At 64.0% G+C, this 15,289-nt stretch overlaps 1 long non-coding RNA gene across 1 annotated transcript; it reads left to right on the top strand.

The window, feature by feature from the left end:
• LOC137208160 (uncharacterized) lies at nt 1-13,237 on the top strand. Its single transcript, XR_010935500.1, has 6 exons — nt 1-850; nt 1,973-2,178; nt 4,330-6,092; nt 6,357-6,584; nt 7,243-7,420; nt 12,584-13,237. It is a non-coding gene; the product is annotated as an uncharacterized lncRNA (long non-coding RNA).
• The last annotated feature ends 2,052 nt before the right edge of the window (nt 13,238-15,289 follow it).

Below are 15,289 nucleotides of genomic sequence, written 5' to 3'. Positions count from 1 at the left end.
GAGGGAGGCTATGCGGAGTTACCAAGAGCGACCTCGCAGCCGCACACCTTGAGCCCTCCCTGCCTGGGCTGTGTCTGCAGGACGCCCCTGCACCCCTGCACCCCGGCCGGGGTCAGCACAAGGTAGAGGTCAGGTGAACAAAAGGGGAAGGTCCCAAGGGTGTGCAGGCTCACACAGGCGAACGGCCGGCCCGCACGCGAGACCCACACAGGTGGGGGAGGGGAGGGGAGGGGAGGGCTGACCCGAGGGGCCAGAGCAGGCGTGGCCCCCTCCTCGGATCAGGAGCCGGCCTCACCTTTGCAGTCCTTATATACCCGGACAAGCATCCCAAACACGCGCCCTGGCCAAGTGGCCCCTCGGGCTGTGCTCTCTGACCATATTTAGTCAAGCAGGGGAAAAAATAGCCTGTCAGCTGGGCCGCGGCTGGCCGGCCACCGGGAACAGGGTGGGAGCGCCAACGCCATTGACGGCCGGTCCTGGGCCCAGGCTGCCGGGCTCTTCCCCTCCCGGCCCCTCCCCACGGGCCTCCCACCGGCCGTCCCTGCCCTGCCATCCCCCTGCTATTTTTAGCCCAGCCCAGTACAGACGCGCCTCGCGGCAGCCGGGCAGACACCTCTCGGCCACACAGCCCGCTCCTAGGGGTGCCCTGGGGCGACTCGGCGGCTCCCGAGACCCGCTGCCCCTTCCCCATCCTTGGCCTCCAGCGGGCTGGGCGCCACCGCTGCCCCCTCCGCTTGGCCCTTTAGCCCGGAACTGGGGCCCAAATCAGGGGGTGAGGGACCGGCCAGTTTTCCAGAGGCTCCCAAGCCAGGCCCGTGATGACGACAGGTCACCTTGGACAGAGAGCCAGGTGATGAGCTGGCCACACTCTACCCTGCCTGCAGCCGGGGCCACGTGGGAGCGGGACACCCCGCGTGGGTCCGAGTGCTGGTTACGCCTGGACACCCCCTGGGCTCACGCCTGCATGATGTCATGGCTGTGTGCCGGCACAGCCCACGGGGACCATCCTCAGGGGGCCAGGACACAGAGGCCGACCGTCCCCCGCCATGTGTGGGCCGGGCAGGTCTCCTCGCCTCCCTGGAGTCCCCCAGGACCAGGACAGGGGACGGCAATAACGGGGTGGACCCACTTCCCCAAAGGCTAGGTGCAGGGTTCACGTGGGGAGGGGGAGGGGGCAGTTAGCATCTCTGGCCCGAAGTGGCCGCCCAGAGCGTGGGCGGTGAGAGGCCCGCTGTTGTGGACAGTTATTTCACAGCCCTCCGCCCCTGTGCCGCCTTGCAGGCATGGCCCAGCCAGGGACATGGGGTGTCTGTGCCTCTCACCCTGAGCGCAGGGTCCCAGCCCTGGGACCCGGTGTGGTGGGGACGTTCTTTGTGGATCACCCCCTGGGATCCAGCCTCTCCCCCCAGAGCGGCCCAGGGTGGGGAAGGGAAGCTGGCGCATCCCAGCAGTGCCATGCGGGCCGGGCCGGGAGAGCAGGGGCGGGGGCTGGGGTGCCACGGGGGTGGCCCTGGAGCAGGAGCGGGACTGGGAGGAGTGGGGGGCTGGGGGCGGGCCCAGCGCTCCCGGGAAGCTCTAAGCGGCCCTCGGGTCACTCTGGGTGCGGGGCGTGGACCCTGGGAGGTTGCAAGCTGCCCCCATCCAAGTGCATTTCTGGGAACCCAAAAGCCACTTGTCCTCCAGCTGACAGTGGGAGAGCAGCCAGTGTGCGGGGCAACAGCGGAGCTGGTGCTGCACATGCCCCCTGTGCCCGCTGTTCCCCTCCCCACCCCCCTCCTCTCTCCGGGCAGGCAGTGGGCGGGGGAGGGGGGCTCACAGAGGTTGAGCAGGGAGGGTCAGGGAGTCCAGGGACCCTTGGCTGGGCCTGAGGTGGGGGTCACCCCTGTGAGTGACGCTCTAGGCCGTGAGGGCAGGGAGAGGGTGTGGAGCAGATGCTGCCGTGAATCACCTCCATAATCACCTCCTGTGGCAGCCCAGCCCTTCCAGACCAGGACGGGGCACAGGACCCCCTTCCCCGGAGAAGGGGTGGTGTGTGTGGACCGTCCCAGGGGTCCCCAAGGTCCCCAGGACCAAGCCAGACGACAGAGCGCTCTGTCCATTTATCCACACAGCCAGCTTCTACAGCTATTCCAGAAGCTTCTCTGTGGATTACCTCTATCTTCAAAGCACCCCTAAGAGGTAGGTGTCTTGCTGTCCCCACTTTACTGGGGAGGAGCGGGGCTCAGAGGGGGAGCTGACTTGCCCGAGGTCACACAGTGGGGGCAGAGCTGGGCAGCGTCCTGCGGTCCGGCCACTGCTCCGGCCCCCTCACTGGGGCAGTAAAGACAGACCCAGCGTCGCCTGCCTTGGGCACCGAGCTTTGGATGTCCTCAGGAAGGCGGTGAGTGACGTGACGGCGCTTCCCGCGTGAGGATGGATAAGGCAACCCTCCCTCATTCATTCACCAGCAAGGATGTGCAGCTCGCCCGCCGAGACCACGTGGGGCTGGCCGCGCGTGTCCGGTGGAACATTCCACCGTGGCCGGATGTGCCTGCTTCCCCCACGGGCCACCGCGCTGCACGTGGCTGCCGAGCGCTCACGGGCGGCTGGCGGGGCTGCAGACCTGATCTGCGATTTGATGTCATTCAATTAATTTTAGTTTCAGTAGCCACGTGTGAGCAGCGGCTACTGTGCTGGGCGGTAGGAGAGAGAGGATGGGGAACGAAGCAGGAGGTCCTGGGCCACAGAGAGAGTAGTTTGGGGAAGGGATGGGCTTGTAGGTCAGAGGTCAGGGGAGGCCTCCGTCGGGGATGGAGAGGGGCCCAAAGGACGTCTGAGGTGCAGCGGCTGAATGTCTGGGGAGCACCCAGGCAGAGGGCGCTGGCAGGACAGAGGGCAGGCGGGAGGGCGGACGGACCTACGGTGGGGCTGGGCACAGGTGTGGTGCTCAGGTGGGAATGCTGCTCAGGTGGTGGGAATGCTGCCGGGGGCAGGGATGAGCCGCAGAGCCCCAGGCCACCAGGGGTGACGCTTCTTAGCGATGCTGCGGTCCAGCGGGGAGGGGCACTCAGGTCCTGGCCAGACCTTGAGAGTTTGTCCGCAAGATTTGCTGACCCAGGGGAGATGGTTACAGAGAAAGGGGGGAGGGGTCAGGTGAGCGGTCCCCGGGGAATAGGGTGCCTCTCCTGAGAAGGTGGGAGGGAAGGAAAGGGCAGGCAGGGACTTCGCTTCGTGGGAGGGACCTCTGCCCAGAGCCGGCCCACCCCCCACGGGGCAGGAGGTACCCGAGTGGCTGTGAGGGGTGGAGGTGCTCCCTGCTCAGAGCCCCTTGCGGGGCTCGGAGGGGTCCCCACGACCGGCCTGGGGGACCGTCTCCCAGTGAGGAGCCCCTGGAGCTCGGGTAACTGGAGGCAGGTGTGGTTTCTGGGTTCCTCGCCCAGTGGACCCCTCGCCCCTCACCCCTTGAGCCGAGGTCGGGGAGCCGGGAGCAGCTGCTGGAGAGCAGTGATTTCCTGGAAGCGCTGAGGACAGTAATGGAGCCTGAGCTGCCCCTGGGGGAAGTGGCTTCTGCCTGAGAGCATTTCCTGAAGCTCCATCCCTGGGGGCACAGGGCGGGGGGTTAGGGTTGGGCAGGCAGCCCTCCCGTGCATCCCACCCCATCTGCCAGCCTGGGAAGAGAGGGGGTGCAGAGCCCAGGAGGCCCCACAGAGCCTGGCTCCAGCCTCACTGAGAGGCCCTCGGGGGCCTGGGTGGGACGGGACAGTGAGAGGCCACTCTGACCTCAGAGCCTCAGCTTCCTTGTCTGCGAAGTGGGGCCACAGCCCCTCCTGGGTGGTGAAAAGGCTGCGGTGTGGACAGAGCCCCTGGCCGAGGCCCCAGCCGGGGAAGCCCCCAGACAGGATCACTGTCTCACCCACCAGAGGAGCTACTGGGTGGATGGGTGGATGGATGGATGACCTCATCAGTGGGTCAGTCAATGCCTCGGCCACTGGGCAGCCGGGGCGGTGGGCAGCACGTAGGGGGCAGGGTGAATATGGCTGGACCCATGTCAATGTACGTTCAGCTCTGGGGGTGGAGGTGAGGCTGGGGTCTTATTTGGAGCGGGGAAGGGCAAGGCTGGGCCAGTGCCCTGGGAGCCACAGTCAGAGGGTGGAAGCCCCTTCACCCTAGCCTGGGCACCCACCACCCCAGGAGGCACCCAGAGCCGTTCGCAGCATCAGTCCCGGGTCAGCGCCGTCCCCTCTGACGAGACCCTGTTCCCGCTCACTTTGCTCTATCCTGAGTCTTTAAACAAAACAAAATAAATCCTGGGTTTTATTTTAATGTTTCACTTGTGCTCTCCGGCAACAGCCAACACAGTCTCTGCAATGGCCTCTCTCTGCTGGGATGAGCCCAGCTTTCCCATCGGAGCACCTGAGCAGTCAGACGTCTCTCCAGCGAGTCCACGGAAGACGCTCGTCGTCACCAGAACAATGACCGCAGAGGGACACCGCCTCACACCACCGGGACGGCTGGAAAAAACAAGAGCCCCAAACCAGAACATAACAAGGGATATTGTTATCAGCGAGGATGTGGCGAAATTTGAACGTCAGGTGTTGCTGGTGAGAATGTAACACGGCGCAGCCACTGTGGGGAATCGTCTGGCAGCTCCTCAAAAAGTCAAACCATCACAACCAGCAATTCTGCTCCTCGGTACGTGCCCCCAAATGAAACAAGGACCCAAACAGGAACTCGCACACGAGGGCTCACGGCAGCCAAATGGGGAAACCCAACGCCAGCTGCCAGTGGGCGGCCAAACTGCAGTGAAGGGATTCAGCCACTGGCCACATGTGGATCCACCTAGGAGACACGGTGCTGAGCGAACAGGCCCAGACGCAGAAGGCGCGTGTCGTGCAATCCCATTACACGAGCCGCCGGGGCAGGAGACGCCACCGAGACCGAGCAGACGGAGGGAGGGGGAGACCAGCCACCTGACGGGAACCGGGCCCCCTTCGCGGGGAGGAGAACGTCCTGGAACCAGAGAGGGGTGGTGCTTGCACGGCGCTGTGACTGTGCGAAATGCCACGGAACTGTTTGCTTGTAAATAGCTAATTTTATGTTGTGTGCGTTTCACCTCGATTAAAAAACAACAGAAAAAGATAAGTGAGCTCAGGGTCCAGCCCCAGCCCCTCTCCCCACTGACCCCCACCGCCTGGACGCAGGACCACCCAGACCCGGGCATGGCCCCTGGGCTGTGAAGGCTGAGCTCCTGCTCTCTTAGGGGCCTGAATGATGGACTCTAACCTGTCCCAACACCCCGACACCCGGCTCCACTCAGGCCGGGGAGGGGGCGGCAGGAGCAGGGAGGAGGGGGGTAGAGGCGGCTGCTGCCCCTCTGGGCTAAGGATGGCTACGGGCACAGACTTTGGGAGGGTATCACGTTGCCCAGTCCCGTCGCTGCTGGAATATTCCCTGTGGGATGGACAGAATAATGCCCCTCCCCAAAGAGGTCCACATCCCGACCCCCGGAACCTGTGAATGCATCACCTTCTGTGAACGCATCACCTTATGTGAACGCAGCTTCTCTCCTGCCTGGATGGCGAGACCACAAACCTGGAGGCACAGAGGGGCTCCTATAGCACCTCGGGGGTGTCTGCACTCAGCCGGTCGAGAAGACGTCCGCCCGCAGGACTTCTTGGGGCCTTTCTGAGGCCAGTGCCAGTGTGCATGTCGAGTGCCCAGCAGCCCAGCCTCAGCTGACCACCCCCTGCTCTGCTCGCCCATACCCTCACCCGCCAGCACACACAGGCACACGGCAAACCCCAGTGCCCAGACCCTCAGGTACACACACATACAGAGGCGCACGCACACACACACATGCACGCACGCACAGGCATACGGCAAACCCCAGTGCCCAGACCCTCAGATACACAAACGTGCGTACATAACCGTGATGGCAGTGGGAAAACCTCCCTAACAGCTCGGAAAGAAAGTTAGATTTCATTGCCATGATGTCAGCAGAGAGCAGTTTGCTTCCAGAGACGTCCCAGCCAGAACGGTGGCAGCTTCACCATCGTGGAGACGCAGTATACGTCGGGGACCTGGCCATGTGCACCACCGGAGCCCCTGTGAGGGTTAGTGCAGCTTCGGGTCAGCAGGGTGGCCTTGGACCTGCCCTGCAATGGGCCCCCACCAGCCCAGAGCTCCGGGGGGAGGTAAAGGAAGGCCCCGAGAGCAAGGGGCACTGGAGGGGAGGAGTGCTGGGGGTCCAGGCTGAGCTCCGAGCCCTCAGGGGTCACCCTCCTGCTCTGAGGGCAAAGACCATCCCGTCTCTTCCTCCGCCTCCCTCTCCACGCCGCCGTGTGTGCAGGGTGTGACAAGGGCTTCTCCACCTGCAGAAGCCTCCCCCATGCGGAGGACTCACACGGACTCATCTTAGAAGAAAATGAACTGAAGCCAGGGAGTTTGCTCTGAGCCCCAGCGCCGGTGCCCCGCCCCCTCCTCACACAGACATGTCCACAGAGGGACCCTCACCACCCGGCTGACCTCGACATCGCCCCTGAGGACAGGGCTGGTACTCCCACTTCCGCCCGTGGCCGGTCCTACAGGGAATGAGAGGCAGGAAGGCGAGGAAGGGGGGTGGCCAGGTCCCCTCACCCCACTGGGTCCAGAGGCCCCCTTGGGGAAGTATTTTTCTGGGTCAGTCAACAGACTCGTATTTCCAGGGAGAAAGAAGCCCCTGATCATAAAGCCCGGGCCGGGGTGTGGGGAGGTTCGGGGGCCGTTTCTGGTGGCGTTTTAAGGAATCCTGCCTTAAATGTGGAAACTCATCACAGCAGAGAGCTTTCCCGGCCCCTGCAGAGCTGCAGCCGTCAGAACAGTCTGTAAAACAGAAGGGCTCACAGCTCTGCAGGCGGGTTCTGGTGCCCAGCGCAGCTGGGGGACCGGGCAGCTGGTGGCCTCACTCCCCCGGGCTGCCTGCCCTTTCTGGGGGCTCCTGCCCCGTCACGGTCATCACGTGGTCGTCCCAGTCACCGCAGCCAGTGCTGAGTGCTGTGCGAAGCCTGGCAGAGGCCTGCTCTGCTCTCCCAGGAGTCTGGGGAGCAGCGCAGAGTGGGAAAAACATGGCCTTGGTGGCCAAGAGAGCCAGGGAGTTGGGAGACAGGCCGTGCGCAGGAGGGCTCTGGGGGGAGAAGGGGAAGGGTCCCAGATGCCCACGATCATCGTTCATCCTGCGTTTGCAAGCAGAGCCAACTGTTTCCAACCCTGCCTCCAACCCTGCAGCGCACCTCCGAGGGGCCTGAGCCGGTGTGGACACACAGAGCAGACCGGGCTGGAGAGCCCCGTCTGGCTCTCTGGCGGGAAAGCCCTTCTGACCACAAGTCGCACGTCCCTCTTCCTTCTGAGCCAAGCAGAGCTCCCATCCTCCATGTGACACGGGAGCTGGCTTCTGACCTACAGGGTGAGGGGAATTGACAGAAACACAGGCGTTTAGACCGTTGACCTGCAAACCCATTTAGCCCCCAAAACGTTTCCCCTCCATAGTGTTGGACGTGGGGACAGAATGTCCACCAGGTGGGCAAGCGTCACCTTACCTGGGCACAGGCTCCGGCGCATTTGGCTAACTGGACTCTTTGTGTCCAATGCCTAGACATGCCCTGTGCGCCATCCCTTCCCACCCGCTCTGGGCAAACACAGGGGTGATGGCTGAGGGGCACCTGTTCCCTGCCCCCTCCCCTCCCTGGGGAGCCCCTCAAACTTCTTCTCTCCCCAGGTAGACCTCAGGGCTCTGGGGCTGCCCTGTTGGACGCCCCAGGCCCAGTGGGGCCCAGAGCCCTGGTCATCGCCCAGCGGTGCGGGCAGGGCCCCAGAGCCCCTAATGCCCCTTTCACGCCAGGTTGCTATCTGCTTGCTAAGGCTAGCGGTGGGGGGCATGGGGGTGGGTGCGGGGGGGGGGGGTCCCGCCACTGGGAGCCCAGCCCGGAGCCCTGAGACAAGGGGAGCCTGGGAGTGTTGCTCCAGCAAGACCTCAGCCACAGTTAGCTGGGGCCCTCATCGCTGCCTTATAAATATTCATTCTGCCATTGTTATAAAGGTGCTTTAAAAAAAAACGCCAAACTCACGTGGAGTCAGGGACGGAACCGCTGCCGCCACGCAGGCCGCCACGCCAAACCCCCTGTTGGTGAGCCGCAGCCGCCACCGGGATGGCTGCTCGGGGCCCACGTGGGCGCTCTCTGGGGTTTTGCTTAATTTGGGACAGTTTTTTTTGTTCCCTGCATGTAACATTTATAAATGTCACAGTGTGCCCAGGCTGCTCTGTGCCTGTGGGCGTGGCCTCCCAAGGGGGCGGGCCCTGCAGCCGTGTGGAAGGGGTGCTGTCGCCCTCCCCTCGGGGGACCCTTCTGCCTCCACTGGGGGGTGGCCTCCTTCACTTCAGCTTCCACACCCCGAGGCCGGAACCCCCGCCCGCTCTGCCAAGTTGTTACAGCCCATCTCGACCCCCCCGAATGGGCACAGGGATGCCTGCGCCGGACTGGATCTAGGATAGAGCCGGAGGTCGCCTAGTCCGGCCCTCCTGTCACCAGTAGCTGGATGCTTTGCTTAAATGCTTCCTGTGATGGGGTGCTCACTACTTCAGAGGTGCCCTCCCCGCCTCAAGGGAGCCGGTGATGGCAGGTCACACAACAACGATGCTGACCATTGGTCAGGCTACTGAAGCCCGGCGGGTGGCAGGCGCAGGGGGAGGCCCCTGAACCTGCACGCCTGTAAATGCCACCGTCCCCAGAGCCGGCCACAAACACAGCGTCAGCAGAAGGAGCGGCCGCCCTTCACAGCCACAGACCCCCAGTATGTGTTGGGGGAAAGGGACCCCAGCCTGGCTGCAGGGACAGCTCAGCAGCCTCCCTCCCTCTCCACCTGCCCTTCCTGGCACAGAGGCTGCTCTGCTCTTGGGCCCCTCTCTGGGGCCACGTCAGACACGTCCACAGAAGGCTGATCACAGACGGACACCCGCCATGTCCGGCTCTGCCCCAGCGAGAAATCCTGGGCCTGGCGGGGCAAAGGCTGCCCCATCTCCGGCTCCACCACTGGTGACGGTCAAGGGGATGCCAGCGGAGGCTGGTGCGTGTCCAGCAGGAAGTTGGGGTCTCATCACAGGGTTCCTGACAGAGGCCCCAGCATCGTGGGCAGGCACGTCTCCACACAAATCCCCCAGCCACGCCAGAGCCTCCCAGGTCAGCCTCCCAACTCCTCATAAACACGGCCCCTCCTGGCCCTGCAGGCGGGTCTCCATCAGCCCCGGACGTTAGGGTAGGCAGACGTTCCTCAGGGTGGGCACAGCCCAGCGCCTGGCCTAGAGAGGGGGCCGGGTCAACCCGCCCACACCATCCGGGTCAGGGCCAGTCCCCCCAGAAGAGGATGTACCGCGTGTACCGCTCGGGCAGCTGCGCCCGGCAGCGAGGCCTGCGTGTGGACCCCTCACTCCCTCCGCGCCCTGCGCGTCAGATGCCAAACCCGCATCTGGCCGTGGCCACCCCCCCTTCCCCTGGAGCCCCCCACTGGCCTCTGCCCTGGCCAAGTTTCTAAGCATCTGGACCAACAGAAGTTCCCAGGCCAGGGTGGGTGCGGCCACACTCCGGGGCCCCTGAGGAAGCTTTTGCTTCTTGACAGTGCGGGTTCCCTGATAGCAGGTGTTCGGACAGTGAGAACCGGGGCCCTGCGGAGAGCCGTCCCACTTACCAAACGGAGCCCTGCTCAGTCCTGACGGATGGCTTAGCCGGATCGTAAAACTCCGGCGGAAGTCAAATTCAGGTTCTCAAAACCTTGGAGATACTCCTTGAATTTATTATGTGACCTGATAAATCATTGAATCCGAGTCCTCGTGGATGTGGAACAGGCCCGGCAGGCGGGCTGGAACACTTCGAGTCCCGAGGGTCGCGGCGCTCGCCTGCTGTGAGCTAAGGTTCCCCGAGAAATGCTCTTCTGGGAACTTGCGCTGGAAATCCAGAATCCCCGGGAGGCTTTCCCGAGGTCAGAGGGCAGCAAAGCCTGAGAGGCTCCCGGCGTGGTCTTTGGGACCCTCTGTCCCCCTCGGCCCAGGGTCTCGGCTGTTTCTCTGGCCACCCCTCCCTGGGGAGCTCCCCCAATTTCCTCTGAAAACAAACCTGTGGGAGGCGGAATCCCTGCACCATGCCCCCCAACCCCGCCTTGCGCAAGGGCAGGACCAGGAACGTGGTGGGGAATCACTCCCAGGCTTAGGGCGTTAATCTACCAACTGCAAGTTCATCAGAAGGAATGTTCTGCCAGGTGAGCCAGCCCTAATCAGGCGAGCCCTTCAAAGGGAACAGCACAGAAACACGTTGTCCTGCTGGTCTCGGGAAAGGAACCGACAGCCAGGTTGTGGCCGGCCCATGGGGCCACGTGGCAGCCCCCAGCCCCCAGCCCCCAGCCACAGACAACGCGGAGTTGCAGGAACGAATCCCACCAATAATCTCACCGAGCCTGGAAGAAACCTCAGCCCCGGCCACACCTGATTTCAGCCCAGGGAGACCCTGAGCACAGGAGCCACGCCGGGCTTCTGAGCCACGGGGACTGTCAGAGAATAACTGGGTGGTCAGCTGTCCCGCAGAGCAGACAACTAACAAAACACCGAATCTCAAACTCAGGACACAGTTCAAGTCACGTCCATTGGCTCCCCTAGGGAACCCGGGCAGGTGATCTCCGCGTCCTTGGCCCCTTCCATCTCCCTGGGGCAGCTGGGCCATGTTGAGAAGAATGCTGACGTACGCCTAGGCTCCGTGGGAAGGGCACCACGGGGCAGCGATGCCCCGTGGGCGGTAGCACGTGGGCCATATATGCAGGTTCAGCTCCACTGAAGGCTCACAGTTTGAGGGGCCGTATGAGAGCCTGCTGGGGAGATGCCCCGACAGGTGCTTCCTGCCCACGCCCCAGCCCCCACCCCCAGGACGAGAAGAGAATAACAGATCCTGTGTGTCACAGGCCCGGCTATTTTCACTGAGATGATGGATAGACAGTCCTGCTTTCTGGTCCTGGCAGCAGTGAGCGTCTTGCTCCAGGACAGCAAAACTGGGAACCACAGCTGCTGGGGGTCCCATCCACGGCGCCGTGAGGAGCCCCCGTTACCCTCCCCTCCCCCCGTTCATGACTCTGTGCAGGTCCCCCTGGTCCATTGCCTCTCCCCCCCCGAGATCCTTCCTGGCCCCCAACTCCTCCCCCAGCCGGCCCTCCACCGAGCTCATCTCACCTAGATTTTTGAGACTGTCAATCAGCTAAACCATGCTGGTGTTGGGGTCATTGCCTGATGGGGCAGAGTGCCTGCAGCCGCAGGGGGTGAGGCAGGGTCGGCCCAAAGGGGCACCCACGTGGGCACCCTCTGGGGTTCTGCGGTGGGGGATCTCTGCAGTGCGCTAGGCCCTCTGGGGCCCGCCTGTGTAGGGGGGCTCAGCCCCCAGAGGCCTCCACCCCTGAGGCAGCCTCTCCGAGCCCCAGGAGTGACCTTCGCCAAGGCTGCGAAGCCTGCAGCCGGTTCTGCTGAAGCACCGCGCGTTCACGGTTATGAGCTATTTTATTGCCCAGTCAGTAAAAAACCTTCTGATTAGGTCATTGCAGAGGCAGGCGGATGCCAGAAAATATAAATTTCCTTGTGTCCACCACTGACCCCTCCACCTCCACGCCGGCCTCCGTTCTGGTTCCTTCCCCATGTTTGCATTAATTACTGAGACACGGCAGCCGTGCCAGGCTGCTCCCAGGCCCCAGGGCTCCTTTCCAGAGGCCGGGGGTGGGGGGTGGGCAGGTGGTGCTGGAGGACATGGGGGTGTTCTCGGCTGGCTCTGGGATGGGGAAGCCCCCCGCAGGCCATGCCTCTGAGTCTGGCCCTTCCAACCAAGGGTGCAGGCACAGGGGAGGGCCCCGGCTGGAGGCTGTGCCCACGGGGGCCGGGGCCCCTCTCCAGGAGCCGGGATCTCCCAGAAGCAGCGCCAGCCCCCTTGGAGCGGGTCCTCTGCGCACCTTTCCCCAGACTGCACCGAGGTGGGGCCTGTCCATTCACGCGGTCATTCAGGAGACGTTGGCTGGGCCCACACCTCGTGCCCTGTCTGCTGAGCACCGGGGCTCTGACCCGCCTCTGTGAATCGGGGGGGCTCGGCACCTGCCCCTGGAGAGGGGGCCTGGCATAGGGGGTGGTGCAGATTCAGACCCAAGTGCCAGCTCAGACCCAGCCCAGGCCTCCCCAGCCGAGAGCCCAGCTTAGAATCAGCAGTGACGCGGTAAGAGGATGGGGACAGGCAGGGAGGACTTCCTGGAAGGGGTGGCATCCACCTCCAGGTCAGGGCTCAGGCCCTCTCTCTAGCTCCTGGGTGAGGCCTGCAGACCTCCCTGCAGAGCCAGCCCAGGGGCGCTCGTCCAGTCGGGGGCAGAGGCGCCCAAGCGGGACACTGGGAGGCGGACACCATCGTGGACCCCAGCTCCACCTCGGCACCTGTTGGGCAGACTCAGAATAGCCTTTCCCAAGAGGTCAGGCTGGGCTGGGCGATCAGAGGGCTGGGCGGGCTGGGGGACCCTGGGGGCGTGGCTGGAGGGCAGCTGCTGCAGTCACTCTCCCTTTTAGGCCGAGGGGGCCGTCCCGCCCGCCTGGTCACGCCCCCACAGCTGAGCAGCGAGGGCCCAGCAGACAAGCAGGACAGCACTTTGAAAGTCACATGACGTGGGGCACCCTCAACCACTTCCATCACAGCGGTCCGCTGGGGGACTGTCCCCCCCAGAGCCCAGAGCACACTGGCTCCTTCCTGGCATGTTCCAGACCTGCCCGAGGATGGGACTGGCACGTGGTAGATGCTCAGTAAACCTTTGCAGGCCCCCGGGACAGAAGTTGGGGCAGCACAGTCAGCGACGCCTCAGACACCAGCTCAGCCCAGTTCCCCTGCAGGGGTTTCCCCTCCCCCCCACCGTCTTCCCCAGACGCCCTCCCCGGTCTGGCCCCACCAGCTTCCTCAGGGCCCCTCCCTGGGCTGGAGACAGATGAGCAAAGAGCCTTCCCGGGGCTGGAGGCCGCTTGGCAGCTGTGAGGGGCCGGGGATTCACCCAGCACCCCTGCCCGGAGCCCCCGCCCGGATCCCTGCCAGCCCAGGCAGCACCACTTCTCTAGTAAGTTCTAACGGCGAGCTCGGCTTTCCAGAAGCGTAATTAAGTGTGACGACCTCACTGCTGCCCCTGCCCCACGAGATCAGGTCGGGCTTTTTAATTAGCCCCACCAATAAATATGTCAGAGTCCCCTTAAAAATATATCTGTCTCCCAAGGCCAAGCTGAGTGACGGCGTAAACAGGGGCTTCGAAACCGGGCACAGGTGCCTCAAGCTCCTTATGCCAGTGGCACTGCCTGCGAACGGAGGAGCCCACCGCCCGCCCAGGGGCTAAATGCTCAGCCCCGCCAGGCCCCTGACCGTGGCGGGGCGGCCCCTGGGGCCCCAGCTTCGCCCGGGACGGTGGCCGGCAGGCTGGAAGCGCCCGTTTCTGCAGCCTCTCAGGCCCAGACCCCGTCTGGGCCCAGAAGCTGGGGGGCAAGACAGCAGACCCCCACCCCGGCAGGGCGGCAGGCAGGCCTTTGTCCTCCACCCATGTCTTAGGGGACTTCCTGGTGTCCTGGGGGCTTTCTCTCCAAAGAGAATTGCCTCGGGGGCTGTCAGGGGGGAGGTGCCCACCCTCGATAAAGCCTTGTAACGGGCTTTGCACGTCTCTCCAGCCACCCCCCCCACCCCCCTGCTGTCAGTGGGCACCGCAGGGGTCAGAGAGACACGTGACGCAGAAGTTCCAGAAGTTCACACTCAGAAAGTGACCTGTTAGTCCTGGTTTTCCAGCCCCTGCTGCCTGGGGGCGTGGGGGTGGGATCGGCAGGGAGGCTCTTTAACTTGGGGTCTCCCCCTGCGTGGGAGGGATAATTTCAAGAACCCCCTCTACCTCCTAGGAGGGTTCCAGAAACTCCCCTGTTCTTGCCACTGCCTCGTCCGGGTCCGAGCCCGAGTCCAGCGAGTGCCCCCCTGCCCTCTCCGGGGGGCACTGTCCAAAAGGGGTGGCTGCTCGAAGCCCAGGTCCCCCGAGTGCAGGCTTGCCAGGGGCTCAGCCCGGCGTGAGCATGGCCCTGGGAAGGGAAGGAGGGGGCGGAGGTCATGACTCGCCTGGAGGAGGGCCCGGTTCAGGCGGGACCTTCTCCACCTGCCCCGGCTCCCTGCACGCAGCCCCCAGACAAGGAAGAGAAAGAGGCCAAGGAGGCTAAGCGCCCTGAGCGGGGCTAAGGGACCGGGCGGGTATCAGGAAAGCCCCCTCCCCACCCCCTGCACAGCCCTGGGGAGGGCCCGGGCCCCAGAGCCACCAGGGCACCCACAGCGCACTCCCCTCTGAGCCCCAGCCGAGACCAGGGAACACGGGCGACGTGGAGGAAGCCCGAGGCTCTCACCATGGGTGCCGCTAACGTTCATTGAGTGCTTGCCGCATACCTGCCTCTTGTGTTCATCACACATCATCTTCACGACAAACCGTGCGGTCAGGAGGGCGGCACGCTGACTTCCAGTAAGAACTGAGGGCCCCCCCGCAGGGCCCCCAGGGCTCGCCGACCCTGCCAACCCCCGACACCCCCGGAGCCCCCAGCTGGACCCTCCGGCTGGCTTCCTGAGCCCTAGAGAGCCTGGCATTGACCGCGCGCAGACGGGGCATTGATTGGCTGAAAGGTGAAACCTGAAATAGTCCCCGTTGCCAGTAAACGGGAGTTTTCATTGTTGAGGCAGCTAATCTCGGGTTGCCTCCCAGGAAGCTGGGGGGCACGGGGCAGGCACGGGAGCTTTGATGTCCACAACCGCAGGGCAGGCCTGGTGGGGGCCTGCACCACCCACCCTGTGCAGGGGCCAGCAGGAGGTCTGTCCTCCCGGGAGCCCAGGCCCGGGGCCCTGGTCAGGGTGGCAGGCCTGGGACACGCTGCAGGAAGTGGTACCAGCTCTGAATCCCAGGGTTGGTCCTGGCTCAGCCGTGTTCTCCGACTCCCTGGGCGAGTCACGTCGGTGCCCGCACTTCCTCATCTGTAAAATAAAATACCAGCCACGGAGGACGCTTGCCTGGCCGAGGTGACGTGTGCACCGCCTAGAGGAGCGTCTGGCCCGGGGTGTTTGTTCAGTTAAAGGCGGCCATTACTTTGAGCCTAACCCCTTAACAAAACTCATTAAAGTCATTAAGGATGTTCTTAATGTGCGGCTAGATGGGTTGAGAGGCCTCGGCAGGTGCTGTTACAGAAACAAGTGCACTTCAGGGGCTTCCCTGGTGGCGCAGT

This window comes from Pseudorca crassidens, chromosome 15 (genome assembly GCF_039906515.1).
Source record: "Pseudorca crassidens isolate mPseCra1 chromosome 15, mPseCra1.hap1, whole genome shotgun sequence".
Classification (NCBI taxonomy): domain Eukaryota; kingdom Metazoa; phylum Chordata; class Mammalia; order Artiodactyla; family Delphinidae; genus Pseudorca; species Pseudorca crassidens.
This window is presented reverse-complemented; position numbering and strand designations above follow the sequence as displayed.